Source organism: Hyla sarda, chromosome 10 (genome assembly GCF_029499605.1).
Source record: "Hyla sarda isolate aHylSar1 chromosome 10, aHylSar1.hap1, whole genome shotgun sequence".
Taxonomy (NCBI): Eukaryota; Metazoa; Chordata; class Amphibia; order Anura; family Hylidae; genus Hyla; species Hyla sarda.
Window position 1 is genome coordinate 4,065,464 of NC_079198.1, and position 17,491 is coordinate 4,082,954.

Genomic DNA, 17,491 nt, shown 5'->3' on the forward strand with positions numbered 1-17,491 from the left:
GCATGCTGGGAGATGTAGTTTTGCAACAGCAGGCGGTCCATCTTTTGAAAAAAACTGGACTAGAGGGACATTGGCTGTCCAGGCATGCTGGGAGTTGTAGTTTTGCAACAGCTGGAGATCCACAGATTGGAGACCACCGCTGTAGTGTAAAGATATTGCAAAACTACAACTTCCAGCATGCCCGGACAGCCAGAGGCTGTCCGGGCATGCTGGGAGTTGTAGTTTTGCAACATCTGGAGGCTCACAGTTTGGAGACCACTAGACTACAGTGACTTCGAATTTCCAGGCATGCTGGGAGTTGTAGTTTTGCAATATCTACACATTACATAAGTGGTCTCCAAACTGTGAGCCTCCAGATGTTACAAAACTACAACTCTCAGCATGCACGGAAAGCCACACTAGTCTAGTAGTTTCCTAACTGTGGACCTCCAGCTGTTGCAAAACTACAACTTTGGCTTTCCGGGCATGCTGGGAGTTGTAGTTTTGCAACGGATGGAGGTCCACAGTTTGGAGACCACTAGACTACGGTGACTTCAGCTTTCCGGGCATGCTGGGAGTTGTAGTTTTGCAATATCTATACATTACATAAGTGGTCTCCAAACTGTGAGCCTCCAGATGTTGCAAAACTATAACTCCCAGCATGCACGGACAGCCGAATTTACACAGCTGGAGGTCCACAGTTTGGAGTCCACTGCTGTAGGGACTATCCCCCCCTCTGTATATAAGACATAGTCAGTATACAGCACTGGCGCCTCGTCTCTCACACCTCGGCCTCCCTGTTCCACCTCATTTACAGAAACCTGTCGGACGAGAAATTTTTCCTTCGTTTACTTTTTTCTTTTTTTCCTGCACGGGTTTCTCTTGCAATTTCACATATGTGACCATGACAGTGAGCACATTCGATCTTATAAAAAGTCATGTGACCAGCCGCTGTCCGCGCCGCCTCTTACACTGCTGCTGCGCGTGTCACTCCTTACTGTAGATGTGGAATTCTATTTGTGGACTTGAAAGCTCAAAGCTGTACTTCACTACAGCGCCACTCTTGTTTTCAGCATGTGTGTGGTATTGCAGCTCCATTCCATTGAAGTGAATGGAGACAAGGTGTAATGTCACAACACAACCTGAAGACAGGGGTGGCGCTGTTTTTGGATGAAATTAGCTCTGTTTCTCTAATCTTGGACGACCCCTATAATTATGGGATCAATGGGCATGCTGGGAATTTTAGTTTTGCAACAACTGGAGGCACCTTGGTTGTAAAACCCTGAAGAAGAGACTATATTGTCAGCTTCCAGAGGAGGAAGGAGCAGAACCTTTGCAATAATATGGCGGTATAGATGACTTCTATAGGGGAAGTAAGAAGATAAGTGCTTCCCAACCAGTGTGCCTTCGGCTGTCCTGGCATGCTGGGAGTTGTAGTTTTGCAACATCTGGAGGCACCTTGGTTGGGAAACACTGAAGAAGAGACTATATTTTCATCTGCCAGAGGAGGAAGGAGCAGAGCCTCTGTAGTAACACTGCAGTATAGCCAAGGAGATTCCTACTATAGGGAAAGTAAGAAGAGACTGTTTTGTCAGCTGCCAGAGGAGGAAGGAGCAGAACCTCTGCAGTAATATTGAAATAAAGATGAGGCGATTCCTACTATAGGGAAAGTAAGAAGACAATGATTTGTCAGCTGCCAGAGGAGGAAGGATCAGAACCTCTGCAGTAAATATGGAAATAAAGATGAGGAGAGTCCTAGTATAGGGGAAGTAAGAAGAGCAGTGTTTCCCAACTGGTGTGCCTCCTGCTGTCTGGGCATATTAGAAGTTGTAGTTTTGAAACAGCTGGATGCACTCTGGTTTGGAAACACTGGCTTATTCAGAACATTTCTGTTCCTGGGAAAGTTGGGTGATCAGTGTGACACAGGTTTTCATCAATTCCTCAGTAGCAAAGCAACATACCAGCTGTTTGGAAAAAGTTGGTGACACCGAATGGGAAAACTATTACACCCATCACAGGCTCCAGCTTTCCTAGATTCCTGAATGGAAAAATTTAGCTAGGTATACAGCTGTACAGCCCCAGCCTCATTAAGTACTTGAGGTTTTTTGTGAGAAAAACTTTGCTCTGACTGTGATATGTGAACACGCCCTGAAAGCTTCTCTGATTCAGGTGTATTATGGGTTTGGTTGCACATTATTGCTCTGGATCCCCATTATGTACAGTATACTGAAAGGAACGTTCCCACGGTCAGCTCACCCTCGGGGCCCCGAGGGCCACGGTTATTTATGTCCTGCTGGAATGCCGTCTGATCTCTCGTAGTCATCCGCTTAATACTACAGGAGGAAGGAGAGCGATCCAGAGACAAATAAAACTATAATGACCCCAGTAATTATATCCCCGTCACGTAATAATCCCCTGCCGCGAGTTCCATTCATGTTAATGGTGGCAATTAAGTCACATGACTAAGGTATGACACGTCCGGCGTCCCAAACCGTGTATGGTTTGGTTCTATTTATTTTAATGAAACTGAGTTGGCTGTCCGGGCACGCTGGGAGTTGTAGTTTTGCAACAACTGGAGGCGCACTGGTTCAAAAACACTAAACAAGAGACTGTATTGTCAGCTGCCAGAGGAGGAAGGAGCAGAACCTCTGCAGTAACATGGCAGTATAGATAAGGAGAGTACTATTATAGGAGAAGTAAGAAGAGGAGTGTTTACCAACCAGTGCGCCTCCAGCTTTTGGCTGTCCGGGCATGCTGGGAGTTCTAGTTTTGCAACAGCTGGAGGTGCATTGGTTAGAAAACACTAAAGAGGAGACTGTATTGTCAGCTGCCAGAGGAGGAAGGAGAAGAACCTCTGCAGTAACATGGCAATATAGAAAAGCAGAGTACTACTTACTAAAGGAGAAGTAAGAAGAGCAGTGTTTCCCAACCAGTGCACCTCCAGCTATTGCAAAACTACAACTCGCAGCATGCCCAAAAGGCTGTCCAGGCATGCTGGGAGTTGTAGTTTTGCAACAGCTGGAGCCGTACTGGTTGGGTAACACTGACTTATTCAGATGTTTCTGTTCCTGGGAAAGTTGGGTGATCAGTGTGACACAGCTTTTCCTCAGGTATGATGCGTCCGTCGACCTGGGTCCCAAACCACATGACAAAAAACTGGAGGATAATTATGAGTCCAGTAAGATCAGTCAGATAGGTGATGCCTGAACCTACATATAACCATATGAAGCAGCAGTATAGGGCGGCACAGTTCTTGTTTTCCTCCATACCATGGATTATGGAGTCTTGTTAACCAGGCTGATCCTTGCCCCCAGAGGCCCATCCATCTGCTGTCCTTCCGGTCTGGACAGTAATCACAGTAAAGTGGTCTTTACAGCCAGACGGCCAGATCTCCAAGGAGCGGTCATTAATACCAGGGTCAGACCAATTACTTCGTCTCCTCTTCAGTCTTCTTATTAAAAATTTAATAAGAATTTTATTAGGTTTTTAGGGCCTTTTACACAGGTGAACGATTGTTCCTACGAATGTCAGCTTTAATAAGGGTGTTTTGATAAATAAGAAATTATTCTTATATGAAAAACCCTGAAATACTGTTAATAAGTGTTTTGAAGTAATTTGATTTCCAGCATAAAAATACCTTATTTATCTATTAGCGTCTATGTGTCCCATTGGTGCTGCTGCTTATCTGTACTGCTCGGGGTAGCTCTGGCAAGAATCAGTCTACCTACCCCTCTGGCAGCTGATGGTATGGTTCTTTCTTACTTCCATGCAGGCGGAGTCTCTTTAGTCATACAGCCATGTTACTGCAAAGGCTCTGCTGCTTCCTCCCCTGCCAGGTGTCAATACAGTATCTTCTTATTTCCACTATAGTAGGATTCTTCTCAGCTATACAGCCATATTACTGCAGAGGCTCTGCTCCTTCCTCCTCTGGCAGTTGGCAATACAGTCCCTTCTTACTTTTCCTAGAGAAGGTATCTCCTCAGCTATGCTACCATAATACTGCAGATGTTCTGTTGCTTCCTCCTCTAGCAGCTGACAATACAGTTTCATCTTATGTCACTTATTGACGGAATGTCCTCAGCTATACTGCCATATTACTGCAGAGGTTCTGCTCCTTCCACCTCTGGCAGCAGGCTATGCAGTCCCTTCTTAATTATCCTAAAGAAGGAATCTTCTCAGCTATACTGTCATCTTACTGCTGAGGTTCTGCTCCTTCCTCCTAAGGCAGCTGACAATACAGTCTCTTCTTACTTCCACTATAGTAGGAATCTCCTCATCTATACTGCCATCTTACTGCAGAGGTTCTGCTCCTGCCTCATCTGTCAGCTGACATCACAGTCTCTTCTTACTTCCACTATAGTAGGAATCTCCTCCTCTATACTGCCATCTTACTGCAGAGGTTCTGCTCCTTCCTCATCTGTCAGCTGACAATACAGTCTCTTCTTACTTCCACTATAGTAGGAATCTCCTCATCCATACTGCCATCTTACTGCAGAGGTTCTGCTCCTTCCTCATCTGTCAGCTGACAATACAGTCTCTTCTTACTTCCACTATAGTAGGAATCTCCTCATCTATACTGCCATATTACTGCAGAGGTTCTGCTCCTTCCTCATCTGTCAGCTGACAATACAGTCTCTTCCTACTTCCACTATAGTAGGAATCTCCTCATCTATACTGCCATCTTACTGCAGAGGTTCTGCTCCTTCCTCATCTGTCAGCTGACAATTCAGTCTCTTCCTACTTCCACTATAGAAGAACTCTTCTAATCAGGGCTGGTGCAAGGATCTCTGCCACCCTAGGCAAAAGCTCATTTTGCTGCCCTTTGACCTTGCCCACTGGCTCTGCCCTATGACATGCAGATGTATGGAGATGTCAAGATGCTGGATGGACCTGACCTGCCTGTCTGGATTCAGAGGTGGCACTGACTCTTCCAGCAGGCTGAAGAATGCAGATTATGGTACCGGGGGGAAGTGCGACGGTGGTACTGGCTGGACAGATGCTTCGAAAGAGCAGCGGGTGCTTTGGATGCTGGCTGGCTATTAACTTTCTTGCAGTGGGCAGAGTGCGCCCCATCAAGAGGGCGCTTCAGGCAGCTGCCTATTTTGCCTATAGGCAGAACCGGCCCTGCTCCTTATCTATACTGCCATATTATTACTGCAGAGGTTCAGCTCCTTCCTCCTCTGGCAGTTGACAATATAATCTCTTCTTACTTCCACTATCCACAATTTCTCATTTAGCAGCCGGTCTGTGTTTCCCGTCATCTATCATCCCCCCCCCCCCCCTCCCTCGCCGGTCGCTTTAGCCCCTCTGCCGGATTGAGGGGTGTCTTTCACGTTGTTACAGCGAGGTTCACACACAGCAGAAATATTTAATTGGAGTCCTGCAAAGCCATTTATGTGGGAATGGCGGTGAGCAGACTGATAATGAAGTGTGAGGGACGTCTGGTAAAGCCATCGAGCCGCAGCTCTCCACTGCCGAGGTGATTTACTGTGTTAGGAATGAGGGGACACGGCTGCGGCGGCGGCTGCGCAGGCCTCTGCCCTTCCTGCTCGCTGTCTTATTCGTCATGGAAACCCGCCCCCACGTGCAGGTCGTCGATTCTCTGGCAGCGGGCCCGGCTCCTGGTAACGGGGTCTTTAATAAAGATGGGATTCGGACCCTTCTTTTTCCTGAGCTCAAATAACTCGCAGACTTGTAGACACAGGAAACGGCTGAAGGAAAAAAATATATATGAAGTAATGTCAACGGCGGCGGCACAGCAGGGGCGGCCATTGTCATGGAGATCGGCACATTCCTCCACTCAGGGTCAATTAGATGCAGGTCTTTTCTTATGGTAAATTAGAGCCAAGATGGCCGCCCATCATACATCCTGCTTGTACTGTTCAATGAAGGGGAAATAAAGCTCATTCATTGTACAATTGTGTTCTCTGCACTTTGTAGTTCTGAAGTGAGGGCCGTCAGCATGGAGTCCGGGGCAGGGTTTACCTCACAAAGTGTTGTCAGCGCTAACACTGCGACAAACCCTCAGCTGAGAGAAGTATTAGGTCAGACTAATTCCTATACTGGAAACTGGTCATCAGACTAATCCGGATGTCTTCCTTTATGTCTGCAATCGCTAGAACAATGTTTCCTCCACCAGTGTGCCTCCAGCTGTTGCAAAACTACAACTCCCAGCATGTACTGGCAGCCAAGGTAATTCTAGTCCAGAGGTCACCAAACTGTGAGCCTCCAGCTATTGCAAAACTACAATGCCCAGCATGCACTGACAGGCAAAGCTGTAGTTTTGCAAAAGCTGGAGGTCCACAGTTGGGAGACCACTAGACTAGAGTGACTTTGGCTGTCTGTGCATGCAGGGAGCTGTAGTTTTGCAACAGCTGGAGGCCCACTGTTTGGTGACCACTGGACTAGTGTGACCTCAGCTGTCCGAGCATGCTGAGATTTGTAGTTTTCCAATATGTACACACTACAGCAGTGGTCTTCAAACTGTGGACCTCCAGGTGTTGCAAAACTACAACTCCCCAGCATGCACGGACAGCCATTTGGCGTTGTAGTTTTGCAACAGCTGGAGGCCCACAGTTTGGAGACTACTGAGCTAGAGTGACTTTGGCTGTCTGTACGTGCTGGGTGTTGTAGTTATGCAACATCAGGAGGTCCGCAGTGGGGAGAAGAACGGGGATGTTCAGAGCCGGGACGCCAAGACTACTTGGTGACATGACCCGATGACTGGTTGAGGCTCATTGGCAGATGTCAAGGAGAATATGGCGAGAAACCTTATTTAACCCTATATATAACATGTTGTCACCGGTTATATAGGATAAAATTCTATAGATTCCCTTTGGGGGCCCCTTTCGCACGGGAGAATTTCCGAGCGGAATCTAGCGGAATGGCGCACGGAAATTTCAGTGCAGCAGCTTCCATTGTTTTCAATGGGATTCTGGTGGAAAACCCAAAATCAAATGCAGAACAGTGTTTCCCAACCAGGGTGCCTCCAGCTGTTTCAAAACTACAACTCCCAGCGTGCCTAGACAGCCGGGCATGTCTTTATATATACAGTAACAATGCATGGATGTCTCCATACATTCCAAGGTTACATTTCACCCAATGAAAGGACGTCTTTACAACATGATACATATATTAACACTGTTTTCCAACCAGGGTGCCTCCAGCTGTTGCCAAACTACAACTCCAAGCATGCCCGGACAGCTTTCGGCATGCTGGGAGTTGTGGTTTTACAACAGCTGGAGGCACCCTGGTTGGGAAACACTGCTGCAGAATCAAAGAGCATATTGATTCTGTCAGCGGAATCCTCTCGGAAATACATTGCTGTCTATGGAGACCGGGCATTTAGGAATTTTTCAGGGTATATATTCTGCCGTATATTATATTCTGCTGTATATTCTGCCGATCTAGTGTCACCCAGCTTTCCAAGACTCCTGCACAGTAGATTCTAGAAAGGAATATTTCCCTTGGCAGTCACCTAAATTGGAATTTCTATATTTTTAGTCTTTGATCGTCCCAGACGTTTGTATATTTGATGTAATAGCTGGGGGCCACAGGCGCAGATTCTCCCCATTCTGGGGGCCCCCTGCTGGGGGTAACTGTGGCAGCTCTTTGACAGACACTATTCTGCCAGCTTGTCGCCCCTCCCTGTGTTATTCAGAGGACATTTTTATGAGCTTCCAGGCGGAAAACAACAAAAGCTGAAAAATTCCCCGGGTGGAATTCCTTGTGATTATATAGAATCCGTGCTGGATGAGAGCCAGGACAATATGGCCGTGAATGAGGCTGTGAAGAGCCGCTCCGCTGCACCCAATATCCTCAACCAGACGCCACCGGATTGCAGGGCGGACAATGCGGACCCCCCTAAAAAGTTATAATCTCTTATCATGCACTTGTTAGTGGTGGTGGATGCCACAGGGATTACCCAGCTTTCCACCAGTTCTGAACAGGCCTGGGTCTGCAGAAATACATTCCTGCTCTAGGAAAGCTGAGTGTCATTTGTCACCCAGCTTTCCCAGACATGAATATAACTAAGCTGACGTGTACAGCATAGGGCGATTCAAGGACCTTTTAGGCTCCCCATGGCTCAGTCTGAATCTTATTGTTGTCAATCACTTTTTCAGGCCTTTGACCCATAACATCTTGTTCGGTCCAGAACACACTGGGCCTGGTGTTCTGGAAGAGGATGGAGAAGCGGACGCCGGCGTGCATGCTGGGATGTGCTGAGCCCCTGTTTTGTTTGGAGACAATGGTCTGGAAGCCAGAGGCTTATGGTATGAATGGCCGGGGCCCCGCACAGAGGATCTGGCTGACTCTCCATCCTGAGCCGGGCCTTTCATAGCGTCAGCCATTTCATTGCACTAGGCCCTGACTACCGGGCATGGTCACACACACAGGAAGTTCAGGGGTCACTCGGGATCAGAAAGGCTCCTGTCACAGGGGCCGTCAGGTGATTGACACGTACGGGGTTCTAGAACAAATGCTGACACAGCCGTGGGGTTCAAGGAGGGCAGACAAATTTGTCTATTTTTTCAACTTTTTGTATAACTTGTAAGAAATGTGAGATCTAGTAGCTCATGGGACTGCTAGACCGGGGCAATTATTTATATATATATATATATATATATATATATATATACACAATGTGGGTTGGCGCTACCAACACCACTTACCTTACAGGTTGGCTTGGCCCACGGCGCTTACCTTCCAAGATGGCTCTGCATATAGTATTTACCCTCTAGGTTGACTCTGCACACGGCACTAACCTTGCAGGTTGGGCCTGCCCATAGCTCTTAGCCTCCAGGTTGGGTCGCTGCATGGGATTTACCTTCCAGGTTGGGTCTGCACATAGTACTTACCCTCAAGGAGGCGTCTAAACATAGTATTTATACTTACCCTTCTAGTTGAGCCTGAACATAATATGTACCCTTCAGGTTGGGACCAAAAATAATACTTACCCTCCTGGTTATATCTGCACATAGTATATACCCTTCTGGTTGAGTCTGAACATAATATTTACCGTTCTTACTTACCCTTCTGGTGGTTGTTCCAAAAATAATACTTACCCTCCTGGTTGGATCTGCACATAGTACATACCCTTCTGGTTGAGTCTGAACAATATACATACCTCCTGGTTGGGTCTGCAAAATATTTACCCTCCTAGCTGGGTCTACACATAATACTTACCCTCCTGGTTCAGTCTGAACATAGCACTTATCCTCCTTATTGGGTCTCCCCAAACTACTTATCCTGGTTAGTTCTACACATAGAATTTACCCTCTTGGTTGGTTTTGAATATAGTACTTACCCTCCTGGTTGGGTCTGCTTATAGCGTTTACCCTCTAGGTTGAGTCGGCACATAGTAGATACCCATCAGGTTAAGTCTTAACATAATACTTACCCTCCAGAATGATTCCCTACATAGTACATACACCCAATAACCTGCCATGCACTCACATAGATGACCTTATAATGATCTGTGAGTTATAGTCGGTGCGCGCTGTTCGGTTATAACACACACCCAGAGAATGCTCTAATCTGGTAGAATTACGTTTCTGAGAACCCCAGAGCAGTATTTATATAATGCAGCTTTTATTATGTGGCATTGAAGTCTATTATGGGAATAATCTAAAGTCGGCCCCCTGTGATGGAGAGCAAGGGATTACTGATGATTTAACTCTTTGTGGTGGGATGAGCCCCCCGCGGTCCGAGGGTGTGACCTGAGCAGATTGTCAGGGGTGTTAGGACACTGGGGATTAATAAATCCTTCATTGTCGAGCGCCTTGTTCATAGAGGGGGATCCTCTGATCCATTAAATGACATTCAAGTCACAATCAGACGGGAGACGCCTTAGGGGTATTAGGGTCAATAGAAAGCAGCAGGAGAAAGAAAACTGCTTGTTATAGGGGGGATAAAGGGGTCCCGGGAGCCTTATTAACTATGAGCAGAGAAGTCTTCCATCCATGATGAAGCAAGTGACTACAAGTCCCAGCACAACCTACAGATCTGGTGTCAATGGAGGCTTTAGTGGTCCATGTCTTCATGAGGCCACAAGTGGAACTTTTTCCTTTTTTGGGAAACATCAAAGTGTTTGGAGGGGCAACAGAGGTGACTGTTCGGGGGGGGGGGGGACTATGTGGAGGGGAGACAGGGGAGCCTGAGCCAAGAAGGCCACTGTGACTGTGCAAAGGAGCACCAGGGATGACTGTGTAAAGAGGAAATGGGAGGGACTGTGCCCAGTAGCGACAGGGGAGACTGTTCGGAGGAGCGACAGGGGTGACTGTGCGGAGGAACGACAGGGTTGACTGTGCGGAGGAAGGACAGGGGTGACTGCGGAGGAACGACAGAGGTGACTGTGCGGAGGAACGACAGGGGTGACTGTGCGGAGGAACGACAGGGGTGACTGTGTGGAGGAGCGACAGGGGTGACTGTGCGGAGGAACGACAGGGGTGACTGTGCGGAGGAACGACAGGGGAGACTGTGCGGAAGAACGACAGGGGTGACTGTTCGGAGGAGCGACAGGGGTGACTGTTCGGAGGAACGACAGGGGTGACTGTGCGGAGGAACGACAGGGGTGACTGTGCGGAGGAACGACAGGGGTGACTGCGGAGGAATGACAGAGGTGACTGTGCGGAGGAACGACAGGGGTGACTGCGGAGGAGTGACAGGGGTAACTGTGCAGAGGAACGACAGGGGTGACTGCGGAGGAACGACAGAGGTGACTGTGCGGAGGAACGACAGAGGTGACTGTGCAGAGGAGCGACAGGGGTGACTGTGCGGAGGAGCGACAGGGGTGACTGTGCGGAGGAACGACAGGGGTGACTGTGCGGAGGAGCGACAGGGGTGACTGTGCGGAGGAACGACAGGGGTGACTGTGCGGAGGAACGACAGGGGTGACTGCGGAGGAACGACAGAGGTGACTGTGCGGAGGAACGACAGGGGTGACTGTGAGGAGGAACGACAGGGGTGACTGTGCGGAGGAACCACAGGGGTGACTGTGAGGAGGAACGACAGGGGTGTCTGTGCGGATGAACGACAGGGGTGACTGTGTGGAGGAATGACAGGGGTGACTGTGCGAAGGAACAGCAGGGGTGACTGTGCGGAGGAATGACAGGGGTGACTGTGCAGATGAACGACAGGGGTGACTGTGCGGAGGAATGACAGGGGTGACTGTGCGAAGGAACAACAGGGGTGACTCTGGAGGAGCGACAGGGTTGACTGTGCGGAGGAACCACAGGGGTGATTCCGGAGGAGGGACAGGGTTGACTGTGCAGAGGAGGGACGACAGGGTTGACTGTGTGGAGAAGCGACAGGGTTGACTGTGCGGAGGAACGACAGGGTTGACTGTGTGGAGAAGCGACAGGGTTGACTGTGCGGAGGAACGACAGGGGTGACTGTGCGGAGGAACGACAGGGGTGACTGTGCGGAGGAACGACAGCGGTGACTGCGCGGAGGAACGACAGCGGTGACTGTGCGGAGGAACGACAGCGGTGACTGCGCGGAGGAACGACAGGGGTGACTGTGCGGAAGAACGACAGGGGTGACTGTGCGGAGGAACGACAGGGGTGACTGTGCGGAGGAACGACAGGGGTGACTGTGCGGAGGAGCGACAGGGGTGACTGTGCGGAGGAACGACAGGGGTGACTGTACGGAGGAACGACAGGGGTGACTGTGCAATGGAGGCTTCAGTGGTCCATGTATTTCATGAGGCCACAAATGGAAAATTTTCCTTACTGGGAAACATCAAATGAGAAGTTAGGAAGGAAGTCCGGGGGTTACTGGGACCCTTAATCCTCTATGATATATATAGGTCCTTCCTTTGCTCAGGTGCCCTTGTTCCCTGCGCTCAGCCTCTCTTGTGGTTAGGATGTATTTGCTTTAGATAAAGCTTCTTCCTCTGCCCTTTGATGTCTGCCGCCGGGCGGTTCCTCCTCTTTCCTTATTCTGTTATCTTGACATTTGCTTTATCTTAACTGTGACATTCAATACGTATTATCCAGGCAGCCGGCGCGTTAGCATGTCGCTGCGCCATTACCTGTATGTTACATATTCACATGGGAACCGACCTTTGCCAATGGTGGAAGCTGCGGAAACTGTGATACATCTTCCAATCCTCCTCTCAGTACAAAAAAAAATGGCACGATGGCGTGAAGTGCAGAGGGGACACCTGGGGTCCCGACTCTTCAAATAGATTGGATTGCACCAAACTGTAAATGGGGGAAGCACATCCTGAATCTAGAGGCTTTATGGCCCCGGCCGCACACTGACACGGCACTAAAAGAAGAGCTGGACCCTCAGATGGCCAAAAGTGTTCAAGGCCAAACCAGCCGGTGTGGAGTCTGCAGTCACTAGGGCCGCTATGACATCACTAGACTTACCTGATGACATTACTGATCCACAGAGTAGTAATCCAGGGCTCAGAAGCTGACAATTCCCTGTAACAATAGGCCAGTGTTTCGCAACCAGTGATAGGCTAAGAAGTGGGTTCTGTCTATCCTCAGACCCAGAGCTCACAATAAACTCTCGTGCGATGCAGGTAATAATTTCCCAGGTGTTTCATGTGTGAGACCATTTACAACCTACACAGAATGCTCCTAGGTAACAAACAACCAACACAAAGCAGCAGCATCTGAGTAGTCACTGAGGAGCGACACGGGAGACTGCGCGGAGGAGCGACAGGGGAGACTGCGCGGAGGAGCGACACGGGAGACTGCGCGGAGGAGCGACAGGGGAGACTGCGCGGAGGAGCGACAGGGGAGACTGTGCGGAGGAGCGACAGGGGTGACTGTGCGGAGGAGCGACAGGGGTGACTGTGCGGAGGAGCGACAGGGGTGACTGTGCGGAGGAGCGACAGGGGTTACTGTGCGGAGGAGCGACAGGGGTGACTGTGCGGAGGAGCGACAGGGGTGACTGTCAAGAAGAGTGACAGGGGAGACTGTGCGGAGAAGCGACAGGGGTGACTGTGCGGAGGAGCGACAGGGGAGACTGCGCGGAGGAGGGACAGAGGTGACAGTGCAGATGACCGACAGGGGTGACTGTGCGGAGGAGCGACAGGAGAGACTGTGCGGAGGAGGGACAGGGGTAACAGTGCAGATGACCGACAGGGGAGACTTAAGGAGGAGCGACAGGGGAGACTGTGTGGAGGAGGGACAGGGGTGACTGTGCGGAGGAGCGACAGGGGTAACAGTGCAGATGACCGACAGGGGAGACTGTGCGGAGGAGGGACAGGGGTAACTGTGCAGATGACCGACAGGGGTGACTTAAGGAGGAGCGACAGGGGAGACTGTGTGGAGGAGGGACAGGGGTGACTGTGCGGAGGAGCGACAGGGGTGACTGTCAAGAGGAGTGACAGGGGAGACTGTGCGGAGGAGCGACAGGGGAGACTGTACAGAGGAGGGACAGGGGTGACTGTGCGGAGGAGCGACAGGGGAGACTGTGCGGAGGAGGGACAGGAGTGACTGTGTGGAGGAGCGACAGGGGTGACAGTGCAGATGACCGACAGGGGAGACTGTGCGGAGGAGGGACAGGGGTAACTGTGCAAATGACCGACAGGGGTGACTTAAGGAGGAGCGACAGGGGAGACTGTGGGGAGGAGGGACAGGGGTGACTGTGCGGAGGAGCGACAGGGGAGACTGTGCGGAGGAGCGACAGGGGTGACTGTGCAGAGGAGCGACAGGGGTGACTGTGCAGAGGAGCGACAGGGGTGACTGTGCAGAGGAGCGACAGGGGTGACTGTGCAGAGGAGCGACGGGGTGACTGTGCGGAGGAGCGACAGGGGTGACTGTGCAGAGGAGCGACAGGGGTGACTGTGCAGAGGAGCGACAGGGGTGACTGTGCAGAGGAACGACAGGGGTGACTGTCAAGAGGAGTGACAGGGGAGACTGTGTGGAGGAGCAAAAGGAGTGACTCGGTGGAGGGGTGACTGCGTCAGGAAGGCATTGTGACTGTGCGGAGTGGTGACTGTGTCGGGAAGGCATTGTGACTGTGCGGTGGGGTGACTGTGTCGGGAAGGCATTGTGACTGTGCGGAGGGGTGACTGTGTCGGGAAGGCATTGTGACTGTGCGGAGGGGTGACTGTGTCGGGAAGGCATTGTGACTGTGCGGAGGGGTGACTGTGTCGGGAAGGGATTGTGACTGTGCGGAGGGGTGACTGCGTCGGGAAGGCATTGTGACTGTGCGGAGGGGTGACTGTGTCGGGAAGGCATTGTGACTGTGCGGAGGGGTGACTGTGTCGGGAAGGCACTGTGACTGTGCGGAGGGGTGACTGTGTCGGGAAGGCATTGTGACTGTGCGGAGGGGTGACTATGTCGGGAAGGCATTGTGACTGTGCGGATGGGTGACTGTGTCGGGAAGGCATTGTGACTGTGCGGAGGAGTGACTGTGTCGGGAATGCACTGTGACTGTGCGGAGGGGTGACTGTGTCGGGAAGGCACTGTGACTGTGCGGAGGGGTGACTGTGTCGGGAAGGCACTGTGACTGTGCGGAGGGGTGACTGTGTCGGGAAGGCATTGTGACTGTGCGGAGGGGTGACTGTGTCGGGAAGGCACTGTGACTGTGCGGAGGGGTGACTATGTTGGGAAGGCACTGTGACTGTGCGGAGGGGTGACTGTGTCAGGAAGGCATTGTGACTGTGCGGAGGGGTGACTGTGTCGGGAATGCACTGTGACTGTGCGGAGGGGTGACTGTGTCGGGAAGGCACTGTGACTGTGCGGAGGGGTGACTGTGTCGGGAAGGCATTGTGACTGTGCGGAGGGGTGACTGTGTCGGGAAGGCATTGTGACTGTGCGGAGGGGTGACTGTGTCGGGAAGGCACTGTGACTGTGCGGAGGGGTGACTGTGTCGGGAAGGCATTGTGACTGTGCGGAGGGGTGACTGTGTCGGGAAGGCATTGTGACTGTGCGGAGGGGTGACTGTGTCGGGAAGGCACTGTGACTGTGCGGAGGGGTGACTGTGTCGGGAAGGCATTGTGACTGTGCGGAGGGGTGACTGTGTCGGGAAGGCACTGTGACTGTGCGGAGGGGTGACTGTGTCGGGAAGGCATTGTGACTGTGCGGAGGGGTGACTGTGTCGGGAAGGCATTGTGACTGTGCGGAGGGGTGACTGTGTCGGGAAGGCATTGTGACTGTGCGGAGGGGTGACTGTGTCGGGAAGGCACTGTGACTGTGCGGCTGGGAATGGATGGTCCCCTCCACACAGCTATAAATCCATCCATCAGCTACCTGGATTATAGTATTAAGAAAATAAAAACCCAATGTTTACGACCCGTGCCTGCAGCGGCCTCTATATAAACAAGTCTCATGCCGCCGCGACCTGTCTCTAGTGTGAGGTTACAGGATTACGAGCATTGATCCCCCCCCCACCTGCCCGCACCCACCCCACAGAAATGTTCACCTTGGTAAATGTCTACAGGCCAACCCTGTTCTACTGGTTCAGAGGTGAACGGCGCAACTCGCGGGGCCTCTAATCCAGGTGTCACGCTGTAAAAACTACAGAGAGGTTGGTGCCTCCTGGCCCTGAAAATACCAAAGTCGTGCGAGGGAGGATGGAAGTTCAAAGCTGTAGAGACAACGCCAGCGATGGGAGGAGGGGTGACACCTTACGATGGATGATCCTCACCACGTCGTGTCCTGAGCCGGTTCACACGGTATAGGAGCGGCCGCTGTGGTAATATTTGTCCCTGATAATGGCTGATGTATACAAGGACTTCAAAGCCTCGGAGGAACAATGTGCAGGTTCTACACGTGTAAGATCACTCACACCTATGTATCCCCACTACTGACTGCAAATACATGACAGGGGGTCAGGAGCTCTGCTATCTGTCAGTGAGTGACAGCTATTTCTCCCAATCCTTCCATACACATAGGACGAAGCATTCATGTGTTGTGGCACCATTTTGGGGGTATCTTATCTCCCCAAAATTAAAGGATTGGGCACCATGCCCAATCCACTGATCCCCAGCCATCTGCCATTAGGAGGCCCCTATGTACATAAGGCCGCATTTACACTACTGACTCCCCCCCCCCCCCCCCCCCCCGAAATATTCCAGACAGAGATTCCGAGGGTGACTGGCACTGACGGAATCAGTGGGCATTCGTAGCGCATGAACAATGCTGTCCCCATAGATGGCAATATATTCCGTGTGGAGTTCCGCAGAAAGAATGAACAAGTTCAGTAGCGAACACTGTGCACCGCAATATCCAAGCCAAATGTTAACGCAACGTTCCGCTTGGAAATTCCGTAGTGTGAACCCAGCCCTAAAGAGGTTATCCAGCATCTAAAAACATATCCCCTATCTGCAGGATAGGGGATAAGTGTCAGATAGGTTTGCCACCTTTCTTGCCAAAAAATACCGGCCATGCTAATTTGCATAATTAATTATATATATTTGTGACATCACAGGATACATATATGCAGGGGAAATTTTTTCCTATTCAGACCCCTATAACCTTTTTATTTCTCCTTATACGGCCTGTATGAGGGCTTCATTTTTTGCGCCCCGATCTGTAGATTTTAACAGGACCATTTTTGTTTTGATGTGACTTTTTGATTCCTTTTTTTTTTTTCAGGAAATTCGGGAGTTGCAGTTAGTTGCTAACTACAACTCCCAGCATGCCCTGATACAGCCTGTGGCCCCAAACGAAAACTACAACTCCCAGCATATTGGACCATATAGTAGTATATAGTATAGGTCAGTGGATCCCAACCAGGAGTGCCTCCAGCTGTTGCAAAACTACAACTCCCAGCATGTTGGACCTGTTGCAAAACTACAAATCCCAGCATGCTGGGATTTGTAGTTTTGCAACAGCTAGAGGCGCTGTGGTTGGGAAACACTGACCTATACTATATACTACTATATGGTCCAACATGCTGGGAGTTGTAGTTTTGCAACAGCTGGAGGCACTGTGGTTGGGAAACACTGACCTATACTATATACTACTATATGGTCCAACATGCTGGGAGTTGCAGTTTTCGTTTGGGGCAGCTGCTGAGCCACAGGCTGTATCCCCTTTCCTACGGATAGGGGATACATTTTTAGACACTGGGTAACCTATTTAAAGAGAACCGCTCATGATCTTGTTAAATGTCATGTTAAGTGACCTCCCAGGTCACCGCCCCCATCATGATAACCACCCCCTGCCTTTATTTTTAATAATTTTTTAGTTTTCTACCTTGATATTGTTCTGTATTTTCTGCTCAGTCTCAGTCAGATTCACAGACTGGGAAGGGGCGTTCCCCAGCAGGTGTGACATCATCTGAAGCCATACAGGGGAGAACTTCCTCCCTCACTCTGCTACACACAGCCCAGAGCAGTGCAGTGTGAGATGAGCTATGATTGGCTAAAGCTGCACACACACCCTCAGCATTTCCTGATTTCGGACTTCTGCCAGGCCAGCAGGAGTCCAAAGTCTACGCAAGAGATGGGGGGAAATGTGCTCTGGACAAGTAGGGAGACACCTAGTGGCAGCTTTTTTAAACACAAATAAAATATAGAAAACTTCATTTTTGTTTTAAA

At 50.5% G+C, this 17,491-nt stretch overlaps 1 long non-coding RNA gene across 8 annotated transcripts in view; it reads right to left on the reverse strand.

The window, feature by feature from the left end:
• LOC130294112 (uncharacterized) overlaps positions 1 to 17,491 on the reverse strand; it is a 196,227-nt gene that overhangs the window by 135,976 nt on the left and 42,760 nt on the right. The gene's annotated exons all lie outside the window — the stretch shown is intronic.